The following is a 15,649-nucleotide window of genomic DNA, read 5'->3' on the forward strand; positions in this document are numbered from 1 at the left end:
AGACCAACGTGAATGCACTTGTGAAAATAGTGTATATATGAGTAACATAACTGAGGGGAAGGGGTGTGGATGGGTTGCATTTAGCATGATTGTTTTGATTGTCAGTTATTATAACTAGGGTGTTATTCTACTGAAATAACTAAATGAATAAAAACAATTAAGATCTCCTTTTTGAAGTTGCATGTTGCATGTCTCTATTTCATGGGTTAAATGTTTTGACTATTTGTTTTTAAAGTTTTTGGTTTTATTTATTTAGCTATTGAGTCTCCTCATCAATTGCGCACATATATGTTAATTTCTAAATCTGTTTTAAGCATGCCTGAATCAAAGTGTCTAATTATAGCTTAATCAATATGCTTTAAGTCAATGTATTGAGTTTTTGGATCAAGAACTATATTTGAGAATGGTTCAAGTTATGACTATATTGGAATCACGGAAATCACTTAAAATTTTATAAATATGAGATTGTGGTAGTGTGATCTGAATCACACTACCCTTACGACTCGATTCAGGCCTACAAAAAGTTCAGGGGTCATTTTATAGTTTTCATGATTCTAATCACATATTTCATGGTCGAATCAAAACACTCTAATTCGAATCACAAGACTGCTTGATTCAAATCACATTAAACTAAAAGTGTCATGGTTTGCTTTAGGATCTCTAATTCGAATCACCATTTCTCATGACTTGAATCATGTGATTCGAATCATAGTTTATGTGACTCAAATCACACAAATGAGCTCTCATATGTTTTTTTCCACTTGATTCAAGTAACTTAATTTTCTAACTTTACTCATACTTGTTGCTTATGACTTAAACCACACACCATTTTCACGTATTTTGTGCTAGATCTCCAACACATATAAAAGAGTTTCTCTCTCAAAACCATTCATAATGTTGAAAAACATACACTTTCACTATTGATTTAAAAACTCATAAGTCATTTGTTCTCTCATTTTCTAAGAGATTTTTGAATCTTTCTTGAGTGTTTGCAGACGATTTCTTTAATATTCTATCTCATTCTAATTTAATTTTAGTGTGGATCTAAATCTCATCTTTGAAGCTTTGTGATTGTTGAAGAGATTCTGTTATTGTGTTTAACATTTTTTTGATGATTTTCTTGATATTTCATAGGATTGCAAGATGAGTGGTTTTCTGGATAGTTTTTTCAAGTTGAGCGAAAAAGAAGGAGATTCTTCTCTCTAGATTCAATTTGGTAGTATTGTGTGGAAGCTTACAAATAAATTGGGAGGTCTTCTCAATCTTCATACAGACCAACGCATAAGATACCGGTAGTATCAAGGAAAGATCATTGTAGAACAAAGAACTTGGAGCAAGATTGTTGAGGATGGAAGATTCAAGACGATTTCGAGTAAAGATTTTACAATGATTTGGTTCAGATACTATGTACAAGTCAAAGGGATCTAGATATAAGACTTTTATATTTTCCACATTGTTTGGATATTATGGTTATACTAAACATCGTCTAATTTTTCACAAACTATAGTGGAAGACCTAAATATTTTCAATGGGAGCCCATTAAAGAGTCGATAAAGTTTAGTGAGGACGATAGTGGAACCATCATGTAATTTGTCACAAACTATAGTGGAAGACCTAAATATTTTCAATGGGAACCCACAAGAGAAAGGTGCATGAACTTCGTCGAGAAGAGTGCTTTATGAATTAGAAGAATGGCTTATGCCATCCTGCATGGAATCACAAAACCCTTTGTAGTCACAGGGTCTCATGGTTAGTAGATTAATTATAGAAATTATGAGAAAAAACCTTTACAAAGTACTTAACTCATAGAGGGAGTCATGAGGACTTGGTGCTCTCATTATTCTTCATTGTATTCCTCAATTATTCATCTCGTCAGAATATGTGATCTTCCACTTGTTTATCTGGTTGAAGCGCTCGTCGGCAGATGCGGTCTTCCTTTCGCTCATTATTTGCTGCAATTTTTATATTTTATCAAAAGACATACAACAACGTTTGTTTAATACAATTGTTGTTGTATGTAGTGTATTGTCATGAGTTCGAATCTTGCTGTTATTGTTGTTATATTGTTGCAATTTTTATATTTTATTAAAAGACATGCAACAACAATTATTTAATACAATTGTTGTTATATGTAGCGCGCGTATTCAATTTCTTCATTATTCTTAAACAAATCTTAACAGTCCGTTAAGTGATTATGAATGCTTATGATACTACTACTACTAGTGATCTACATGAAATCTAAAACTTAGACTAACTTCCAACTTAGACGAACTTTATTTTCTACCTTTAAACGTCATCTTTCATTTATGACACTCTATTTCTCCACTAAACTAAACTCAAAAACATCATTACTTTCATAAAAAAACTCAAAAATATCATCTATTTCATTAACAAGTTTTAGAACTCCATCATCTCTTTTTGAACTTGAATGAGACAAGGAAAGTATAGATTCGAGTTAACAATGTTAGTTGTTGTTGTTCTTTTTTTATCATTGTTGCTCTTGTTGTTATTATTTTTGTTCTTGTTATTTTTCTTGTTGTTTTGTTGTTGTTCTTGTTCTTGTTGTTATTGTTGTTCTTGTTGTTGGTGTTGTTACAACCACACCCCACCTAACAACGGTTGTTCAACCGTTATTATAGGACTTTCGCGATCCTTGATATATGTGTTTTTCGTAGTACTGACATCATTTGTTGATGAAAGTATATGCTGACTATCTCTAGGAGTAGCTCAAGATTGCACCTTTTGAATACTTTGCCGAGTAATATCTTTTTATCCCTCAACTTTGAGGTAGATGCCTCACTTCATGTTCCTCCGAAGCTCAATTGGTAGCATGCTCGCGAGGAATGTAGGATTTTACTCCCCATGGTCTAATTGGATTTTGCTAACTCTGAGAACGTTGTTTAATGACAATTGTGTTATTGAAGGCTTCTCCATTAATTCATTTCTTCCTCTATGTGGGTCGAGCCTAGTTTCTCCCTGCAGATTGGAAAAGCCATGTATTAAGTTAGATAAGAATGTCTACCGAAGGCGTTTTAGGTGGTTTCCTATTCAATGTTAATAGGAGTCCGAGGTGCTCCTCTCATGCATATTCTTCCCTACTATAGGTGCGATCTTTACTATTCTATGAGAGTGAGCAATCAAATTGCTAAAGGTCAAATGACCTCCTCATTTGTGAGCGTTTGGCTTTGCTCGGTGAAGATCTGGTAGTTCGATTGCACTTGGTCAAAATTTATCGCTAGGAGCTTATAACCTCGGAGGTATCTTATAATCTCTTTTTCCGTGTTGGAAATTTCCAAGATCATTAGTAGGTCCATTTCCTTTCATGCGATATGACTTTAATACCTTGGGTCATTTGGAGTGGATTGGTATTAATTTGGGCCTTAGCTCTTTGGGCCTTTGGCAGACCAAAACTACTTTCATTGGGTTAACGCCCTCCAAACATAGGTGATTTGGCACCAAATTGGGTTACCAAATCCAATTATTTATATTTCGCCTTTACTTAGTCTGTTACATATTATACTTATCATACACATTGTTTCAATAGTGTGTTGGACATCTTGTTATCCATAAAACTTAATTTCAATTAGCATCATATCGGTAACCCCTATTCTAGTTAGGTGAGCTCTAGGGGATCTATATAATCGGTTCAAAATGGACAATACTAAAAAATGAGCATATTTAAATCAATCACCTAATCTTGATGGCACAAACTATGATTATTGGAAATCTCTCAAGGTTGTTTTTCTCAAGTGTGTTTTCAAAATCATCAATTTTGTGAGAAGAGGAGAAATTTTGAATTATATCATCTTGTCTCTCTTTAAGACTTTCTATTTCTTCCAATAAGTTTTTTTTTTCAATTCAAGGGAAGAAAAAATATCTTTGGAGGTAGAGACAATTTGTTATAATTTACTTGTTTCTTTAGTTAGCTTTTTCCATATGTGAAACACGTCTTGATAAAAAAAATAAGAGCCTCATCTTCTTCATGAGTTTCCATGAGACACATGTTTTCTTCTTCATTGTAAGAGGATTCTACATTATTGTTATCCCAAGATATGTGGGTTCTCTTAACTTCTTTTTTTGGTTTCTTGGATCTTCTCTAATTTTGAGAGAAGTTTGGTATTAAGTGCCCTCCTTTCCGCATTGGTGGTCTATGAGAATAAAAGAGTATCTTTATTCATTTTTCTCTTAGAAACTTGAAAAAAAATTATGCCTCAAGAACTCCTTGAATTTTTGAAACATGAGTTTCATGTATTTATTAATATCACATTAACCGTATCCATCTTGTGATTCCATACCTTTGATGTTAGTAGATTTTAGTATAATACTTTTCCTCTTCTTTTTGTCATGTTTTTCGTCATTAGCAAGTCTCTTTAGCTCAATCTTGTGTTCCTACAACTTTCCAAAATGAGTTAGTGAGTCTATGGTTGCTAAATCCCTAGATTCATAAATTGCAGTGACTTTAGGTTGCCAACTATGGTTTAGGCATCTAAGAATTTTCACAACCAAATCCTCACTTGAAATTTTTTCCCAGAGTTATCATATGACTTATGATATGGGTAAACCGTGTTTGCATTTGATTTATGTTCTCTCCAGGCTTCATTTTGAAAATTTCATACTCATGAGTTAATGCGCCCAAATTTTCCCTTTTTACCTCATTAGTTCCTTCCTGAGTAATTTGGAGATGTCCCATATTACTTTTGAAATTGTGCAGTGAGAATCTTGCAAAAATTCATCAAGACGAAGAGTGGTAATAATGATAGTTATTTCCTTCAAATTGCGCTGCACATTTTCTTCATCATCTTTGGTTCACTCCTTTTCAAGTTTGTTTACTACAAGACCATTAACTTTGTGTGCGTGAATAAATGGGTCTTCTTTCACATCCTTCCAAATACCACGATCCACCTCTTCTATGAAAAACTTCATTTTCTCATTCCACAAACTGTAACCTTCTCCATCAAAGGATGTGGATTTTTTAGTGAATAGCTTGAAGTCATTTTCCTCCTAGGAAGATTAATATTTAACTAGAGTTATGCGTTGATGCCACTTATTGGACAAGTGGCTCGAGGCATAAGAGGGGGTGAAATGTGATATTCAAAATTCGTGAATAATTTTAAGGTTTTGTTACATAAAAAGCAAATTGTGTTAGTATTGAAAAAATCAAAGAGAGAAAAGTAACAGAAAGAAAGTAAAAAACAATAAAGTAAGTAAGGAAATTAAAGAGATAGTGTTGGAGATATAACACTAGAAAATTATTCAGGTTCAACCGGACATTGACCTAGTTCTATCCCTAAGAGATTTTCTTGAGATTTCACTATAGTATTAAGCTTTTATAGGTTATCTTCATGAACCCATGATACAATTGAATCAAGAGATTTTACACTATCAAATCCATTAACCAAAAGAGAGCTTTTCCACATAATGAAATCTCGAACCGAATAGAGATTTCACAGGCTGATCTCAATAATCGAACATACTTTTCCAGGCTGAGTTCTATAACTAAATAGATATTTTGTAAGGGGTTAATCTTAAGAACCAAACTAAATTCTTCAAGATTATCTCACTCTTAAAAATAACAACAGTAGCACGACACCGATACAACTCTTTCCTCACAAGATTCTTCACTCACAAGGCACTAAGGCAACTTTGGTGAAAGAAAATATTTAAAGAGAGAGAAAACAGAGATAAATTTTAAAGAATTTGGAAATTTCTAATTATTTTGTGAAATGAAGTGAGGAAAAGCCTTATTTATATAGGAAAATAATTGACTCAAAATGGAAACAATTCACGGGCCTTTTAAATGACCTAATTGATTAAATACTCACAATAATCGATTATTATGGCTCAAAAAGGGAAGTTCTGATATAGAGCCATTACCACTCATTAAGAGACTATCATAATCGATTAGGCTTCATCTGATTGATTAGGCTATAAAGTTGATGGATTAGATAGTTCAAAATTTTCCCCAAACAAGCTGACAATCCCCTAATCAATTGGCTAGGTTTTAAAAACATTTTTAGGTGTTTAGTTTAGTAAAGAGAGGATTTAAAAATATTATAAGTGTGTGTGTGTGTGTGTGTGTGTGTGTGTGTGTGTGTGTGTGTGTGTGTGTGTGTGTGTTGCCTTAGTATCTTAGGAGTTAATCTCCTACTTTCACAAAAATCCGGTCACCTGTAGAGTTTGCATTAGGCTATGTGTTTTGTTTTATGTTGAAATAAATGTTATTAGTGTGATATGTCATGTTATACTTGTTTATATTCTTTCATATATGTTATTTTCAGTTTGTGACCCTCAACTATTATTATGGACTTAGATTAAAGGCCCAGGTACTTAGAAGTTTTTGATGTTTGCGTATCATTGTCTCGTGAAAACATAGCAAGATCACGATTTCTTTTCGTGATTGAAATCATCGAGACTCGATGTCATTGTGGGTCATTCGTAGTAAGTCATCTTTGGATTAAATTTCAAGATTAGCTTAGGTTTATGTTCTTAGTGTTATCTATTTACTCTTTATGAAGTATGTTGTCATAGAAGAAATGCTTACTAGTGTAAGTTGTATTGATCACTATTTAATATCAAACACTATGTAGGAAAGTATGTTCAAGTGGTGAAAATATTTAGTAACACTAGACAAGTCTCTGATTGTAGTTTCCGAAAAATATTTCAATAAAATGATTTTACTCTGATTGTATTAACTTTAAAAGTCGTTAGTGATTTCTAATATACTATTTTTGATTTAAAAGAAAAAACACTCTCGCTGTTAAAAATCAAGGTGTTACATTGTGGTATATATTATGGATATATTATGGAATAATGTGATCAGTTTAGTGAATCAATTATTTCAACAAGGTTGGATCTTTTCTAATATGAATATAGTAAATGCGACTTTGATATCAAAACAACATCGAGCATATTCAATTTAGCAATATAGATCTCTTACACTTTTTTTCACCCTTAAATTTTCCCTCACATCTTCAAGACAAGTTGTTTCAATAGGTCTCTCGAGGCTCATAGAATCATTGGTTGCTCAAGACTACACAAGGTTGAGCATACATACACCCCTCCTAAGCAATGGGCCTCTAACTAGGGTTTTGGTTTCTCCCAATAAAATGGAACTTCCAAGGCCTCAAGTGGACTTCATAGTGCTTAATATGTCTCAAATTACCTCCATGCGAAGTTTCAAGTTTCACAGTGCAAAATTACTTAGTCAAATGCTCAAATGCTCAAATGGTCAACAGTCGATTGTGTGGGGGTAAAAACTCAACTATGGTCAAACATACAATCAAACTTCAAGATTTTTGGTCAACATCAAGGTTTTGAAGTCACATTCATCATTTGATCAAGGGTTGATCATGATTCATCAAGAAAATTCAAGATTCATCGAAAGTTAAAAGTTACTAAATTAGGGTTTCCTAGAGCAAAAGCCAACTGAACTTTGACCAGACATAACTTTCACATGCTTCATCAGAAATTTTTCAACCAAAGCTTATTTTGAAGGAAATTCACTTCTCTACAACTTTGTATCTCTAAGAGCAAAGCCAAAAGTGATTCATTTGAGAGATATAGGTCAGAACATTATAGGTCATTTTGAAAGTCAACCCAAACACATCTTTTGTCAAAGCATTTTACATAAAGATAAAGACTTCAAATGGAAAAATGACAAAAAAAATATATTGTGGTAGACATCTTGAGGTTTCTAAAAATCTTAAGATCACCTTCATATGGTAAAAATTGATCAAGTTATGGTTTGTGCAAGTTGAGCTATTTTTGAGAAAATGCAAAAAGTCAAAGTGAGCAAAACTTAAATTTTGGACTAATGGGTCTAAGTTTTGGGTTTCAAACATGTCCATGACCTAATTTAGGGCCTACAAATCCATCATCATACTCTTATGATTTTTATTTATATTTATTTGAAGTCTATTCATTTAAATACTAAATAAATTAAATAAAATATGAAATAAATGGGTTAAATTACAAGACTTGGTTTATGATCACATGGAGGCCCAAAAACTATAACTTGAAGCTCAAAAAATCGTGTGAGGCTTGATTGAACAAGATTGGATCAAATTTAGAAAGTTTTAATATAATTTCCAATTAAATCTCTGTCTCTCCAATTACATGATTCCTTTCTAAAATAGTTGACCTAAATCTTTCTCCTATAAATACTCGACAAAGTCAGACCATAGGTGACACGGAAATTGGCCAAGAGAATAGGGTTCCTAAGCTTCAATTTTTTATCCAAACTAGGGCACGATCAAAAATATTTTCCAGCAAGTTTCAACCGGTTCCAAGCATCCTACCATCATCCTGAGACTTCCAGGAACACAACCCAGTCATTCTTGAAGCTTGAAGCACGCTCAAACTTCGTGTCTCATCCCCATCAGTTTGCTCATGTTCTTTAAATTCAAAATTTTAATCCATGCATTTTAAATGAATTCTATGTGCATATATGTGTTAATGACCATGCCTGGACTTGTTTAGAACCATCGTTTTGAAGCTTACACGCAGGAATCGTGATTCACCACTATTAGGGCATCAAGCTCTCAAAGCTTCGAAACCCTAGTTACAGGCACTTTCAGAGAAAACATGCACCACCATTGTTGCGTTTAATTTTGTTATTTCAGAGGTTAAAAAAAAACCTGTCGGAGAAGACGGTGGTTTCAAGTGTCTTAGGCGGTGTTGACCAGTCTCCAGCTTGTGTGGCACGTTCAAGCAATCTGATTCGCTCATTCGAAATTCGAAATACATGGGACCTAGTTTGACTTATGTTTGAATCTAATATTCTGTTTGCGCTTTCATATTTATTGGTTGATCGCGGATCCATTAATAATTAAAACGTACAGCTTAGATGGCAAGGTGTGAGAATCTATAACCAGGAGGGCGTGGGTTTGATCCCCTGCGCCCATTTTTTTTCACTCCTTTTACATTTTCTTTCTTTTATTTTCAAAATCAATTTAACTTTTAATTATTCTAATTTAACCTCTAGTTATTCTAATTTAATTTCTAATTATTTTAACCAATAAACTTTTTTACAAAATAATTAGGATTAAGGTTTTTAATTAGTTCGTTAACCTTTTTTTATTTAATTTAACTAATTTAATTTAATTATAATTATAATTTTTAAATTATTGTTTTCAATAAAAATCATTACAAAAAATACAAAATTTAATCAATTAAATATTTAGGGTTTATTAAAATCAATTTAGAGCTAGGGTTTGATTAATTAAAATTTAGTCTTTCTTACTAAGCATTAAATTTTTTTTCTAAACCCTAAAACTTCTTCTTTTTAAGACTTCAACCTTTTCCTAATTTTATTGATTTCACTATTTAAATTCATAGAAAATTGTATAGGTTGCATAAAGCCTTGTAATAGCGTAGTTTAATTCTTTCCTCGCATTTTTTTCTTAAATAATGTGACTGCTCACAGGATGTAATAGCTTAGGGCCTTTACTTGCCGCACTTTATTTTTCTGCAAGGTTTTTTTGATACTGTATCTGTCCCAAAGCCTTGTTATAGTAATTAGGATTTACTCTGCACTTTACTTTCTGCACCCTTTATAACTGTATTAACTGCTAGATGTATGACTAATAAGATTGTATGACAAGAATAAAATCAAACGTTAGATAACAATAACTCAAAATAAAATAACTGTAAACAACACACCTTGCACACTTGCACCCCTAGGGTAACCTCTCTTCATTGACTTTCGATTACTTGGTCATATCCCTCGAGCGTAGGGATATCTTAGCAAAAGTTGCCTACGAATAAATCATCATAGTCCCTTTGATATAAAGATCATCGTCCCTCGGTGACCCTTCAAGTTTCCTACAAAAAGATGATATTGTCCCTCGATGACCCTATGGAAAAATGATGATAGTCCCTTTCGAATTGCTAAGGTATCCTTACATGTTGCCTTCTATGACCATTCAATGACCCTTCGTTGTCCCTCCACATCCAATAGATAGTACTACCGAACCACTTATGGTATGGATAGTACTATCTCTCGAGAAAAATGATGAGTACAAGAAAGACCTTACAAATTAGGGGTAAGTAACTTTTGAATGCTTGCTCACAACTCAAAGTAAATCAAAATTTACTTTTCACACCTCACACTCTCAAAAATATTTTCAAAATAAACACTTTGTATACATTCGTACGAGAATCATTACAAAGTTAAATATTTTCTAAACACACACCACTTTTCAAACAAAAACAAATTAAAGTGATCTAATCATTTAAGAGCCCGTGAATAATCATGGATACAAAGGGTGCTAATACTTTCCCTTTGTATAACCTACCCCCTGAACTCAAAATCTATTAAAGGTCTTTCTTGTTCTTTCATACCTTTGCTAAATTGGATAAAATAAAAGTCGGTGGCGACTCTTGCTAACTGCAACATGTTTTGTGAAAAACAAAACAAAAAAGTCAGTTCTCCCACCGTATTACACACTTGCAAATTTTCTATTCAAAATCATAACTAAGATCATTATAGACAAGTTGGTCATCTTAGTTCTTAAAATTGTTTCAGAATACAAAAGAAGCTTCTTTAGGGGCAGACATATTTATGAGTGCATTGAGATTTCTTAAGAAGCCATTAATATGTTGGATAAGAAATCCTTTGGGAGGTAGTATAGTTTTAAAGATAGACATCAAAAAAGCCTTTGATATTTTAGATTGACAATATCTTATTAAATTTCTTGTTCATTTTGGATTTGATCAAAATTTTTGTGATTGTATTATTACCATTTGCCACTCAACCAAATTACCAATCATGATAAATTGGAAAATTGCATGATTTTTTTCTCTTAAGGAGTAAGGAGAGGAGATCCTTTGTCTCCCTTACTCTTTTGCATTATTGAAGAGACACATAATATTCAATTATCTATGTTGGTGGATCATGGAAAGTTGACTTTCATATTTGTTGGTAAGACAACCATTCCTAGTCACACTTTTTTTTGTAGATGGCATTATGATATTCTAAAACATTACCAGGAAAAATGCTCAAGTTATTAACTATCTCCTTCAAGAATATGGTCAGAATTATGGTTAATACATCAGTCCAACTGAGTATAAACTTTATGGTGGATGTAGTTCTAGATCTAGGCTAAGGCTCATTGAATATATGTTTGGATTCATTGTGGGACAGACAGTCAGACACCGCTTAACTATCTTGGATTCCCCAGAAAGATGATTACTATATCTTGGAAGGTTATTGGATCAACTTTGCCCGAAGGAGATCTTGGCATGAGAGATACTAAGATAATAAACAAAGTTTATTGTTTATCTCTTTGTTAAAAGTTATTGACTATCAATAATCATTGGTCTTCTATGCTTATTAAGAGATTCTTCATGAACAAAAAGTCAATACTGCATCATATGTCTTTGTCAATATGGCCTGACATTAATCATTCATTTTCCTTTCTGAAGGAACAATGTAGATGGCATGTTGGTATAGGAAGGACATTGGTTTATGGACTGACAATTGACGGAGATACAAAATTAAAGATGTACACCTAGTATTGCTAGTGCATATTCAATTTATGCAAACTTCTAAGGTCTATTTCATTATCCATAACATCGATTAGAATATTACTCATGGCTTATCCATTTAGGCCACTCAAATTGTTAAAGACATTTTAAAGATTCACATGCCATTTTAATACTACTAGTAATGAACTCATTTGGATATGCTCTACAAATTACGATCTATCCTCAAATTATGACTACAATTGTACCAGGATGGATCACATTGAGCCTTCTTGGACAAAATTCACTTGACACCCCTTTATAGCTTCTGCTAAGTCATTAGTAACTTGGAAACTAATGCATAATGTTATTACAACAAAATATAACCTAATTCCAAAAAGAATGTATATGGTATTGATGTTCTTTATCTGCGATCATGATGTGGAAACTATAAACTATTTTTTTTATAAACCATGATGTATTAAAACAGAGTACAAACAGTACTTATAAACTACTTATTCTTAGATGCGAGTGCACCTTACTTTTCTGATATTAGATGAAGTGGTTGTTTGACATGAACGTTGATAAAACTAGTCATGAAAGCTTATTCAAACTTCATGGTTGAAGTTGGAGCTCTCAAATTCAGAATCTGATTATGACTTATCATAATTACTCTATGGAAAACTTGGCACACAAGAAATTATATCAACTTTCAAAATGGTGAAATTGACTTTGACAGAGACATTTTTCAAGTTAAACAATTGATCTATATGACATCTAATTCTTCCAACGGGTACTATTCAATTCACAGGCTTACAATTATTAAATAATTTGACATCAACTTTTAACCTCGTTCCGCACCTAGAATCATAAAAGTTATTTGGTGCTTTTCTAGTCATAATTGAATTTAGTGCAACATAGATGAAGCTTCAAAAGAAAATTCTAGAATATCAACTTGTGGTAGCATATTTAGGGTTAATTCAATAACATTTTTAGGAGCTTTCTCAGTTAAAATTGAATGGGGGGAATCTTTGTATGGAATCATGCTTGCTATAGAATATACTAATAGGAAGAATGGGGGAAATCTTTGTGCATTTTTAATGTGAATATTGTCCCTTGAAATCTTTTAATTAAATGAAAGAATATTTTACACACAGTTCTTTTAAATTAAAGATATCTAACATTTTCAAAGAGAGAAATACATCTGCGGACAGATTAGTCAATGCATGCATTTTTATTATTGTGATATATGTCTAACTATCATTTTTCATAGTTTTTTATGAATTAGATTTTATATTTCTCATTCTTTTTATTTTTCTTTTAATTCAATAATTTACTTTTATTAAAAAAAAGTATTAATAATTTTAGTAGTATTTTTTAAAACAATTTTACTAGACTTTGATATTGGTAAAAAAACCTATAAAATCGTGAGTTCAACTTTCACTACTTACATAAAATTTGTTTTTTATAAATTCCAAAATTTTGAAATATTGGAATAAAACAGAGACAATAATTGTTTTAAGGGTCATGCTAATATGTCCCCTAAAGGAATATGTTAAGGATACTATAATTAGAAAAGGTCAAATATAATTAAATGTAATAAAGTCATATTTAAAGTTTCGAGACATTGAATGCACATGTTTCAATAAAATATTTCTATAAATAGCTTATTAAATTGTGCCCTTGGGGCACATGTTAGCTTTTCCCTTGTTTTAAAACGCAAAATATTATTTTGATTATATCACCATGCCTAGATATTTATTTAAGGGAACTTCATGGCCCCTTCGCTACAACAACAAAAGTAAGTTACAAAATATCATTTTATTGAGTTGTTATTCATTGTTGATGTGGCTTTCAAGTCACTTTCCTTCAATAAAGTAAGACTACTTGTTTTTAGCAGCTGGTTTGCTTCCCTTTCCCTATACACAACCAAAGATCAAAAACTTTATTTTGGTAATTATTCACATATAATATATCATATTCATGGAAAAGAGGTGAGATAAATAGAAACCTTTTTCTTATTAGATTCTTGAGGCTTCTGTTGAGGTTTCTTTGAAGCTGATTTGGAAGCTTGACCCTTTAGTGCAACATCACTAGTTTCTTTCTTGGCCTGCCCAAAAAGTTGGGTGCCAATGGGTTTGTCAGCTTTCATGGATGCCATATTGTACTAAATAGTATGTGAGAAAATTAAAGAGACTCTATATTGTTGTTCTTTTAGTCTTTAATTACATGTATGTTCTGAAATATGCCTTTTATAGGAGTCTAAAATAAGCCACTAGGCACGAATACTTGCAACTTGCTATGGTGGAGAGGAGATAAGAGAATAGCATAATTGACAAGAAGGTTATGCAAGTATGCAACACTTTTGAATCAAATACTAATAATTATCAGCATAGTTTATTGATATTATCTTTAGGTGAAACATCTAGCTATAAGTTACTATGTTTCCCTATAATTCAATTCTAGTTAAAGATTGCAGCATTTGAACTGTGAAATTAATTTCACTTTTTTTTAAGGTCGTTAATTTATAAATATTGATAATCTATTTATACTAATAAATAAATTTAAATTTAAATAAATATAGCCGCTTAGGATGGAATACTAGATCAATAATTTAAATTTAATGAATTCAATTGTTACTCCTTTATGTGAACCATTCTAACAAATTTTGAATATTTTGATAAAAAAGTAATTACTTTGAAGCATTATTTTTGTTTTTTAATAATCCCTTTTAATTATATAGTTAGAAGTTAATACTTTCTAACTATATGGCGAATCTTGATTAGTTTGATAGGAAGTTAATACTTTCTCCTTATGATTTGTAACAACTTATTTATATCATTTTCTATTGAAAATTGAACTTAGTACTTGCAATAGAATTGTTATTAATATTTCAGGATAACTTTAAACTTATTAAACCATATATTTCTCAATCAAAATGTAAAAATAATATCATTCATTTTTCTACCGTATGCTGAGTTGCTCAAGGTATGTTTGTTTCAACGATAAAAAATATATTTTCGGAAATGTGTCATGAGAAATACAATAATTAAAAAAAAATTATTTTTGTCTGTTCTGATACTATATTAGAGTTTGACCTAACACATCTTTATAAAATCGGTTGGTAAGGTGAGAAATAACCCTCTATATATATTATTTCAATGCTCTATCTCCAACCAACTTTAGGATCTTCCTAATACTTCAAAACTATATCTTAGGTCCGTATCCTTATTTTTGCATAAGAGCTTGAGGTATACCTTTGTCTCTCGTGTTTTTGTAATTTCATTGATGTGACCAACTAATAGACATGTTTACTACAACATTTAGTTGAACAATGCTCGATGGAACCCAAATGAGATAGTCCTATAGTTCTGCTCTTAGTTTTTTGCTAATTAAGTAGCATTGTTTCTTTAGCTATATAAAAATGTATATAAAAATGTGACTCACCCTTGATGATGTCACAATCATATATAAAAACTTAAAAGATTATGATAGTTTTTATGGAATATATGTTATAATAGTAATTACGATGTATTTAATGCAATGATGCATGTTTGGGGTTTGGCTGTTGTATCAGCAGGTGTAGCAGTTGTAACTGTCTTAGATTTAGAGTTAAGTTTGTTTGGTGCTATAGTTTCAACTAAATGGATAGTCCCACATGCAATAAATAAAATTGTATGGTCTACTTTACATCAATAAGGAAACTAGAGAGCTTTGAATAAGTATTGCAAATAAGGTTTTAAAAAACGGTTACAGTCGCGTCATGGTCGCGTAAAGGTTTGTGCAATTTCGGTCAGTACAGATGTATTGTAATCGTCGTGGTGTGAATTAACCACAATTTGTTCTTTAATATAGAAAATTGTGATAACAGTATCGGTTTTGACATCTTCCAAAACCGTTTTGTCGCGGCTGTTTTCGCGGTTGCAGACATTTTTTAAAACCCTGATTGCAAACACTATCCTATTTCACCTCTCTTAATCTAATATTATAGTATATCCAGTCCATTATTGAATGACATTAATAAAAAAAATTAGGATGATGGTGAGCGTCAAGTCAAAGATTCCCTTTCTCCAGAGGGCCAAACTAACTCTTTGATGAACATGAATAATTAGTCTGATTTTTTGTTAATGTGTATGTCATGATTTCTAATTGTAGTCTGTATTATTGCAATTATTTTTGCAATGCA

Source organism: Vicia villosa, linkage group LG1 (assembly GCF_029867415.1).
Source record: "Vicia villosa cultivar HV-30 ecotype Madison, WI linkage group LG1, Vvil1.0, whole genome shotgun sequence".
Taxonomy (NCBI): Eukaryota; Viridiplantae; Streptophyta; class Magnoliopsida; order Fabales; family Fabaceae; genus Vicia; species Vicia villosa.